This window comes from Chiloscyllium plagiosum, chromosome 50 (genome assembly GCF_004010195.1).
Source record: "Chiloscyllium plagiosum isolate BGI_BamShark_2017 chromosome 50, ASM401019v2, whole genome shotgun sequence".
Lineage (NCBI taxonomy): Eukaryota > Metazoa > Chordata > Chondrichthyes > Orectolobiformes > Hemiscylliidae > Chiloscyllium > Chiloscyllium plagiosum.
In genome coordinates this window covers 466,874-477,454 of record NC_057759.1, presented here as the reverse complement: position 1 = coordinate 477,454, position 10,581 = coordinate 466,874, and the positions used below count along the sequence as shown (strand labels likewise).

The 10,581-nt window shown below is 40.9% G+C and overlaps 1 long non-coding RNA gene across 2 annotated transcripts; it reads right to left on the bottom strand.

Annotated features, from left to right (window-relative positions):
* Positions 1-1,590: 1,590 nt before the first annotated feature.
* Positions 1,591-10,030, bottom strand: LOC122544638. Of its 2 annotated transcripts, none has more exons than XR_006310381.1 (3): positions 9,980-10,030; positions 9,508-9,562; positions 1,591-2,625 (listed from the first exon to the last, which is right to left on the bottom strand). It is a non-coding gene; the product is annotated as an uncharacterized LOC122544638 (long non-coding RNA). The 2 variants fall into 2 exon arrangements; XR_006310382.1 differs by lacking the exon at positions 9,980-10,030 and adding an exon at positions 9,787-9,827.
* Between the last annotated feature and the right edge of the window lie 551 nt (positions 10,031-10,581).

Genomic DNA, 10,581 nt, shown 5'->3' with positions numbered 1-10,581 from the left:
CCTCTCAAAAGACTCAGCAAAGACACTGCTGGGTGGCAACCAGAACTGCACACCATACTCCAAATGTGGCCAAAGTAAGGTCTAAAAACATTTCATACTAAAGATTTAACTTGAATTGGCAGTGCTTGCAAATACCAATACATTTCAAGAAATATTGAGAGTACTCGCTGTGTTTGGGTATAACGTAAAAAAGAGTTTTTAAAACCTTTTTGCAAACTCTCCAATATTGTAAACAGACCTGGTTCAGTTATCTTTGAATCGGGTTAACCTGCTGTGGGAAAACATAAACTATCAAGAAACGATTAAGTTAACAGCCAGCATAACATTACCCGATCATCCGGGATGTTCTGTCATTACAGAAACATGACTGGTGCTGGCCTAACCGGAGGATCACCACACCTCATGTGAGGGGAGAGATTGGAAAGGAGAATCCTGAACTGTTCAGGGAGTCATATCGTTATAGAGTGATATGGAATGCAAATAGGCCAAACGCCACAATTCAATCAGGCTGGCCAGATTTCCCAAAGTGAACGAATTCGATTTGCCTACATTTCGTCTGTATCCCTCTAAATCTTTCCTATTCATGTGTCAGTCCAAATGTATTTTAATTGTTGCAATTATGCCTGTTGTGATTGTTAAGAGGTCAGCCAAGTGAATATCAAAGAACATGAGCTCCCTGATTGGGACTGTTAAATTGGTCCAATCAGGGAGCCCTGGCTGACAGACATAAATGGAAGTGACAAGTGTTCTTTGCACTCTGGATGCTAACTCTGAAGAAGTTGGGCCATTGTCAAGTACTATTGTACTATTGTAAATAAAGAGTATCTTATTCACAAGGTACCAGCCTTTGTGGAGTTCTTTCAACATGACTCAGTGTCTAAAGCAGTTTGTTTTAACTGGCAATGTCCTGCATTAGGATTGGGACTGGCCTGTTTTTCAGCAAGGTCTGGACTTTGTTGTGATCACCAAGCACAGAGGAATGCCTAAAAAACTGTTCAGAACGGCAATGCAGCGCACACTGTTTGATTCAGAGTGGTGCACCTCTGGGGATCATTCAATTAGGGGACGTTTCTGCATATGTCACATTTCATGGAACTTAGAAAATGGGATTGAGCTCAAAGCGGGTGGAGTTACCCAGATATGAAGACAAGGCAGTGAGACTCGCTGTCTGTATATATCTGACGTAGGTTAAGCTCATAGATTCACTCATCAGTTTGCATATATCATAAATTATGTTAAGCTAATAAATTTGCAATATAACAGGGTGTACTTCCTGCATCCATTTGGATCAGATCTTAAAGAATCTACTAGGCTATTTCAGTCTAATGCCTGAATTTCGGAGCTAAAATGTTGATATTGACAAGTATGCTCCAGTTGCTTCTTCATAATTCCCATTTCCAAGCAATCAACGGAGGATAGAGTTACTATGCGTTTCAATCAGAATTGGACTGCGGTAAGGCCGAGCAGAGTGCAAGTCTTCCTCATGTTGTCTTTGACTGTAAGCTGGTGAGTTTAAGAGAGGATCACATTGTCACATAATCTATGAAAACAACCTTGAAAAATAACAAGAAGCACAGACTCGTTTCAGAGGGACAGCTTCAACTTTTACTATTTAATTGACACACATCCAAAGTTTACATTGTACTGTAAAACGCAACACAGTTCACTTGAGATACACAAAGCCATAGCCTCACTCCGATGTATCACACACACCGTGATTTCTGAAGCCTTTAATTGCAATTTGGGTCTCGTGTCAGATTTCAGTTCCTGTTCAGTACCTATGCCAGCCAACACATTGGCAGCGCGATTGCTCTTCATAAGAACACAATGACAACAAGCTAAATCACATTCGCTATCATTGCATTCACAACATAGTGAAATAAAGATATTCAATGATTCTCCAAACTGCCCAATTGCTCCTAACCAAACTCTAAGAATAACAGGCACCTGACAGCAAATTTATGACTTGAACTAAAATGAACAATTTAATATTAATGCTATGCCTTTATCAGAGCCAGGTTATACAGTAAGGTAATCTAATTAATGTCTATTATTTAAACTCAGTTTTGAGTCAGAAATGTCTTCAGTGTTCCTCGAACAATAACTAACCTAGAGTTACGTTTCCAGGCCATTTCCAAAATGCAAACATCTGTTTAGTTTACTTCTATAAATGAAGCAGAAGCAAACTGCTGGTCAAAGTTCCAATTTCAATATTCAACTTCAGCTCACACCTCCAAAAATGAAGAGGAACAATAATGGTCCCAACACGACATACATATATGTTCTTATATTATACATGTATTTGTCATTAGATTTACTGATCCCCACAGGCATCAGCTAGATCCTTGCTCAACAAACACGATTTATCATTTCACGTTTGTGACAAGTCTCATTTTCTTTTGTCTTTGGTCATGAATCTGCGAATTTATGTACCTATGGACTTGAGTTGGAATTCATTTGTTCTTAAACAGTCAATAGTCTGCCAGCTTCTTGGAATCTTGTATCATGCAGCTGGTGAAGAAAAATGTCGATATTAATTGTGATGAACGAGAATAAAAGTCCCGGGTGAATCACTGAAAGACTGTATTGTTCTGTCAGTTGTCCAGCTTCTTGACTTAGTTTGAACTGCAGGAAAAAAAGAGGTCAAAGTCCTTCCCAAGCAAGCAGTGTCTAAAACCTGTTTCAGATTTAGTCCCAAATTGTTCAAAACTCGAAAACAACAACTGATCATTTCGATGTTATCAGAATTGTCAAAAGGAACTTTCAGAGAAAAGGGCAAATCCTTTGACAGAAGAAGAGAAAGGAGCAAGTATTCATTCAACCAGACTTCCTGGAACTGTTTTAAAGAGGGGTCACTAGTCTGAAAATGTTAAATCTGCATAAGAAAAGCTGGGGAAATTCACCAATGATCCTTCGACAGCACCTTACAATCACACAACCTCTTCCATCTCGGACAAGGGCAGCAGATACATGGGGGCACCACTCCCTGCAAGCTCCCCTCCGAGCCAGTCACCATCCCAACTTTGAAATAAATCGTCTGCTCCATCAGTGTTAACATGCTGAAATTCTCTCCGAAACAACTAAAAAAATCAAGATCAGTAGTCGGCCAATCAGGCCTAACGATCCTATTATGATATTGACCGAAACGTAAATTGAGAGATTGGCAAATTTACTCCCATAATTTGTAGTATTACAATACATGATTCCAAATTTTAGAAATATTGCTTTAAAGATCTTTTTAAAAAGAAATCAGTGAGAAACTTACATAATTAATAGGATTTTCACCTTTATTACCATTTAAACTGTTCAAGTTCTCGGATTTATTTCTCAGTTCCAACGCAAAGAAAATTGTGAGCCGAACCAAAACAACGGCTGCAAGGCACGGACAAAATAACTGTTCAAGGGAATAACGAATTTCAGTGAAGACAAAAAGGACACACCCTGGTAAATTGGGAGACAATTAACATGAAGTAAATTCCAAATTTACTTCGTTTTCTGATCAACCTGTTGCACATTCTGTGGTAGGACTTGAACTTGCAAAGTCTGAACCAGAAAGAGGTGTTCTCTTAGTGCACTGCAAAGTGGAGCTCTTCCGAGCATCAAAAGGCTTAACGGTATTATTGCTGGGCTAATAAAACACCCAGATTAGCTGGTCCGAAAACAAGCAACAATCCTGCCAATCAACAATGTATTTTCTGAGATGAAAATTTCACTTCCTGTAAAACATCTTAGAAAAAAAACACAGAAGAACACAAACAGTTTCTCATTAACTTTTGAAATTATGCAAATACTTGGTGGATACAGAGTAAAAGACGAGATCAACAATATGATAGAGAGTATAACAATCAAAATCGAAACAAGAAAGATGCTTGCTTGTTTTCTTCGGAAGTGAAATATCAAAATCCGCAGGGACAGAATTAATGTTACCATTGGTAGAGGCACATTTGGAGTACAGCTTACAATTCAGGTTGCCCTGCAACGATGCGTACTGTTAAACTGGAAAGTGTGTAGGAAAGATTTTCAACGGTTTTATCAAGATTGGAGGTTTGATTTCTAAGGAGAGGCTGGATATGCTCGAATTTTTTTTTCGATGGCGTGCAGGAGGCTGATGGGTGGCTTTATAGAGATTTGAAAAATCATGAGAGGCATAGATATGGTGATATAGAGAAATATAGATTCTGAAATCCAGAATTAAAGGGCATAGGTTTAAGGTGAGAAGGTAGTCCATATATGGAACGAGCAGCCGGAAGAAATAATAGAGGTGAGTACAATTGTGACGTTCAAAAGACATTTGGGCATGTGCAATGACAGGATGGTTTAGGGGGCATGGACTAAACACTGGCAAATGGGACTAATTCAGTTTCAAAAACCTGGTTGGCAAGCTATGAGTTGTGCCAAAGGGCTTCCTTCCTGCTGTGACTCGATTGTTTAGAAAAGGGCAGGGAATGGTATATTTCAAAGGTGCACCTCGTGCCAATTGTCATTTATACCTACCTCTCATGATGATCTTTGTTGCATTTCTAAAAGTTGAAACTGCCAACTGTCTTTTAATTCCAGTTTGATGTTAACATGTCAAATTGCCATCAGCTTGACTGTTTCGAATGTTGACGGTGAAAACTACAGTTTTCTCAGAGTAGAAATGTTACTGGGAGGTATAGGTGCTTGTGCATTCTTTCTGTATAAGTAAAGCTCTCTTACTTGCATGCCCCTTGGGAGGTAATTTTAACCTTCTACACAACAGAAACCACACCATCAGATGGACCACAGAATTCCTACAGTGTGGAAGCAGGCAATTTAGCGACCGAGTTCACACCAATCCTTCAAAGACTATCCAACCTATCCTCCATACTATCCTTGTAAGCCTGCATTTCCTATGACTATGCCATCTATCCTTCACATCTCTGGAGACTGTGAGCAATTTAGCGTGGTCAATCCATCTAACCTGCACACTTTCGGACTGTGGGAAGAAACACACTCAGACACGGTGAGAAGGTACAGACTCCACGCAGACAATCACCCAATACCGATTTCGAACGTGGATGCCAAGCATTGTGAGGCAGTAGTGCTAAACGCTGAGCCACCAAATCAATCGATCATTGTGATACTCAGAGCTATGGGGCAAACTGTGACAATATTAAATAAACAACTTTTTTAAAAAAAAATGAAACTAATGTCAAGTTATATGGAGTGAGTCAGAATCATTGAATTTTGCAGTACAAAGGAGGTCCTTTCGCCCATTCGGACTGAACAACGGAAATTCCATCAATACACGCACTAGTCCCCCCTTTCCCGCTCTAAGCATCCACATCCTTGAATGTTATGACACTTCGAGTGCTCATCAAAGTATATTATGAAGGTTGCGAGGTTTCTCTCCTCAATGACACTCCCAGGCCGTGCATTCCAGACTCCCACCACCATCTGAATGAAGCAATCCTACAGTCTCTCTCTAACCCTCCTGCTCTTCACTTTAAAATGATGCCCCATTTGTTATTAACTCTTCAAGAAGGAGAAGTGTTGCTTCGTTTCGCCCCATCCAGGACCCTCAGAATCTTAAACATCTCTTTGAGGTCCCATCCCAACGACCATCCTAGTGAATCTCCACTGCACTCCTCTTCATAAGACTTTCCATTCTAGATTTCAATTCTTGAAAATTCCACCATCTCGTATGGGCGGGATTTGAACTGGGATCCTGCAAGCATGAGCCATGTTTCTGGATTAATAACCTCATGATGATACCAACCAGCCATCACCTACCAAATTGAGATGGGTAACTGTTTCTAACTGGCACAGACTAGATGGAGTGGTTGGTGTTTCTCTGTGCTCTGTCTATTTATGATCTAACTGTCATTCTGACCTTGCAGTGTGAAGTTGAAATTGTCGCAGGTCACGTTAAAAATAGTGTTTTTGATTCCATTGTTGATTGCTGCACAGTGATACTCCCGACATTGTCTCTCTGGAATGAATGGCTAACCAGCTCACCACCACCGGCAGTCACATGGTAGCTTGCATTGCCATTTATTTGCAGTACATTGTCATGGTACCAAAGTAACTGGGGCTCAGTGCCTTCCTTCACCAGTCACGGGAGAACCAGGCTCTCTCCAGAATGTATCTCAGTCCCATTAGTGCAGAAAAACAGCACAGCATCTGTGACAGGAACTGCAGAGGATACACACCTAGATCAAAAGCCGTGCAGTTCGTCCATTGATTGGGACTATCAGTTGGAACCAGTTTGATGTAATGATTTTAAAAAGAATTTAATGGGGTCAAAACTAATGAAGAATTTTAATTCGCCATACCCATCAACACCTGACAATTATCATTGACGCACAATCTAACCACAGCTCCGTGATAATCAATTGTGCTACCATCACCCAATTTTCCCACTGTCAAAATCCAAAAGATCATCGTGGAGAGAGAAAAGTCTTTAACTTTATGAATATGTGAGTATAGTTATCCATTTGTTTTGATCTGATTATTGTCACATGCACTGAGATACAATAGAAAGTATTGTTTTGTGTGCTTTACAGGCAGATAATATCATACAAAATGCATCAGGATAATAGAACAGAATCCACATTACAGTATTAAAGCTGCAAAGAGAAAGATTAACGTTAAACTTTGAGCGAGATGAGAGTGGTGCTGGAAAAGCACGGCAGGTCAGGCAGCATCCGAGGAGCAGGAAAATCGATGTTTCGGGCAAAAGTGTTTCATCAGGAATGTCCAAAACATCGATTTTCCTGCTCCTCAGATGCTGCCTGACCTGCTGCGCCTTTCCAGCAAGGAATCTGGATTCTAATCTCCACGATCTGCAGTACCCACTTTCGCCTTAAAATTTCAGCTGTTCATTTAAAAGTCTGATGACAGCAGAGAAGCTGTTCTTGAGTTTGTTGGTCAATGTATTCAAACTTCTGTATTTTCTGGTGGCAGCTAGGAAAATATTAGTGTTTTATACAGAAGAAACGGTGAGTGGAAGAGTGACGAGTAAAAGACAGATGGAGATAGACAAAGGAGTGGATAACTGTCAGACTAAGAGGGTGGATAGCCTATTAATAGGGGCTGTTAGTGGCTAACAATTGGTGGTGTATCATAGCAGACTATATGTTAACAAGGCCAGATGTGTGGGGTTCTGGGTAATTAAATGGGAGACCCCAAGCCCTAAAGTTGTAGAACTCAATATTGAGTCCAGAAGGCTGTCGAATTCTCAAGCAGAAAATGAGGTGCTGTTCTTCCAGCGTGGACTGAGCTTCATTGGAACACTGCAGCAAGCCTGAGACAGAGATGTTGGCCAGGGAACAGGGTGGTGTATTGAAGTGGCAGGCAACTGTAAGCTCAGGTCTTTTTGTGTGGATAGAATGTATGCATTCTGCAAGGTGGACACCCAATCTACATTCAGTTTCCCCAACATAGAGGAGAACACATTGTGTGCATTTTCCTTGCCACCATCAGTCCTGTGGACCGGTCAGTAGACCTGAAATGCTGCCTCACATGTGAATTTTCCACTAATTTCTGTTTTATTATCAATCTCTATCTGTCACTTTCTACTCTATGAATATGTGAGTGTCGTTATCAAAGCGTACACGTCAATTTAGATGATTTGAAATTGGGAGCATAATCAATCTATTCCTGTCAGTTTCTGCTTTGTGCATATGAGTGTAGTTATCAATCTTTCTCCGAAATTTACTACCACCTGCATGTGTGAGTTATTAACCAACCTGTCCCTGTCAGATTCTGCTCTGTGCATCTGAGAGTGCAGTTACTAATTTGTATATACCAGCTTCTTGTTTATAAATATGCAAATTCATTTATCATACTGTACCTGTCAGGTTTTGCTACACGAATGTGTTAATCTAGTTGTCAACCTGTACCTGTCGTATGTGTGTGTGTGGGATTATTGTTCTCTCCCGTCCAGTTGCTGCAATGTGAATATGAGAAAGCAGATATCAATCGATGTCTGTCAGTTTCAGTTGTGTCTATACGAGAGTTTAGGACTTGATGTATATCTGTGATAGCAGTTCTTAGGTGTTGTGATTGGACCTTAAGCTCATGCATTTTGTGATTTATGACTCAATCACAGAATTGGTATGGACATTCAGCCTGTTGTGTCTGTGCTGGGACATTCTATTCTTTATCTGTTCTCCATACTAATTTCCACTAACTGTTTGGCATTCTGAACTTCATCTACTCACTGCCAGTGTCTCAGTGTAAATGCCAATTTGAGATTAATTCTGCAGTTATCGGCCTTTGGATACCTATAGTGCCACTTTTGCTCTGTGTGCAACAGTGACGAGTCACGTATATGAATACCATTCTCTTTCTACGTTCAGTTGTGTGTTTTCAGGCAGTGTGTAGGATAAACCAGTTCAATGTTCGCTAAACCTGTGTGATTGAGGGATGAATGTTGGTTCAATACTTACCTTTGCAAAGAATTTGAATTTTACTGTATTAAATATCAGGTTTAATTTTACATTGTGTGTGTGTGTATAAGTCTTTGTCAGTTGCTGCTGGGCACTGCAATAATTGAACATCTAACACTAATATCTTCTGAAGCGATTAATAATTTGGTCAGTCAATTTATGACTGTCATCTGGAAGTATTTGTTGGCCTAAATTGCATTTTTCTACCTTTTAACCATTAACTGGCTGAATGTGAGTGAGTTTTCTGTTGTGCTGCCAATCCGTAACACTGAGAAGAATGGTACTGGTCAATATCACACAGACATTGTATGTCTCTTTGTGTTTCCAGTCCTGCATGTCATGATCTGATGCACTTTATGAGGTGGGTTTAATGTCTTATCAATCAGTGTTTCATACATTAAAAAGTGTGGAAATGATTCTGCATTACTGAGGCCCTCAACCAGAATGGGAGCATGCATAAATTGTGTTTTCATCAACACCAGGCTGAGAGTGAGAATGAGAGAGACAGAGACAGACACAGATGTGGATGTACGTATGTGAATGAGCAATAAGCATCCTCTCTAGAAGCATCCTCTGCAAATAAGGCTTGACCAAGAGGTTCATTTGAAATTTACATTGTTTAATTATTGTCTTTGTACATGACAACTGTTTATCAAAAGAATAATTTTGTCCTGCTCAGTTACTCATAAATGCCCAACATTGCTTCTATATCTGCACTCAAATACACACTTCATATTTATATTTATTATAAACATGTAACACCATGATCGGTTTGTTCTAATTGATTGTAACTTTAAAAATGCCAAATCTACATACGAATTTAATGCAGCTCATAAATGTATATTTATTATAAGCATACAGTCGAATCTGATTCCAATCTTACAGATGATAATTGGTTTTGAGTAGTGGAATTTACTGTCACTGAGGTGGTAAGCACTGAGAACAGGGCAAAATGATGTAGATTTATATATCGTCAGTTGTGTTTAACTCTTGGATTGAATGTATACTTCTGGAAATGGAGCTCAATGTGTGTCTGACTCAATCCACTCTGACTGTGGAAAGGACATTCTCCTCTCTGACAGTGGTAACATACCTGCTGGGTGTGAGAAGCAGTTGGTCAACCTTGGATTAGTCCATCAAATATTTGTCTGGAGAAAGACAAAAGAGAGAGCTCCTGTACATCACTAGCAGTTGAGTAGGAAGTCATCAAATGATCAATGCAATATCCAGGTTATGATTATTATAATTCTTTGTTTTTGAACAGGGCAAGGTGAACTGTGCAGATCCTGGTTCCACTCGAGCCCTGAGCTCGTTCCAGTCTTTTTCTGTTTCCCAAATTCTAAAATATTTCACTTAGATAAAATAAACTCACCAACATATGGACATCTCCACAAATGGAATGATTTCCCACAGCACCTTCTTCCCGCTCTGCCTCCCTCAGCAGGCCCACACACAGCCCGAGAAAGGCCTCTCTCTTCCCCCCAGCCCGCTCACTCCAAGTTCCAGGACCAGTTCCTGCTCCGCTCGGCCTCTTACAAACAGCCCCCGGTTCTCCCTGAACTCACCCCGAACCAATCCCGGTCTCGGAGCCCCCTCTGTGTCCCAGGCTCCCATCCCGATGTGCTGCTGGAAGGAGCCTGCTGTTCCCTCGCTTCCCCGGGCGCTGATCTCTCCATTGCGGTCTGTTTCAAACAAACCTCTTGCACTCACTGAGTAAATGCTCCTCAATGGCAGCACTGGGGGAGGGCCTCACGCATGCGCTCCTCTGCTCAGGAACAATCAACTTTGGGGGAGGCGATCGGACGATGAGGCATCGCGCATGCGCTGCTTTTCCCAATGATTCCCAGAAACAAATTGATCATTTCCCCAATTCCCTTTTCTCTCAATTTGACCAAAGGAACTGGGGCTGTGGGGGAAAGGGCAGAGAAGGTTTCAAGCTGGGAATTGCCTCTTTATGAAGCTCCAATGGAGCTCATTCCCGGGTCATGTTAATAACTCCTCCCTCCGGCTCTCTCACAATCTGCTCAGGGAGCGGGGAAGCTGGCGGCCACTCGGCCCATCCCTGTGCTCCCCCATTCAATAACATCACGTCTGATCGAATGTTAACTGTGGTATTTAATCCTGCTGACCCCTCATCCAGAAATATTAACTCCTTGCCCAAAGTAAC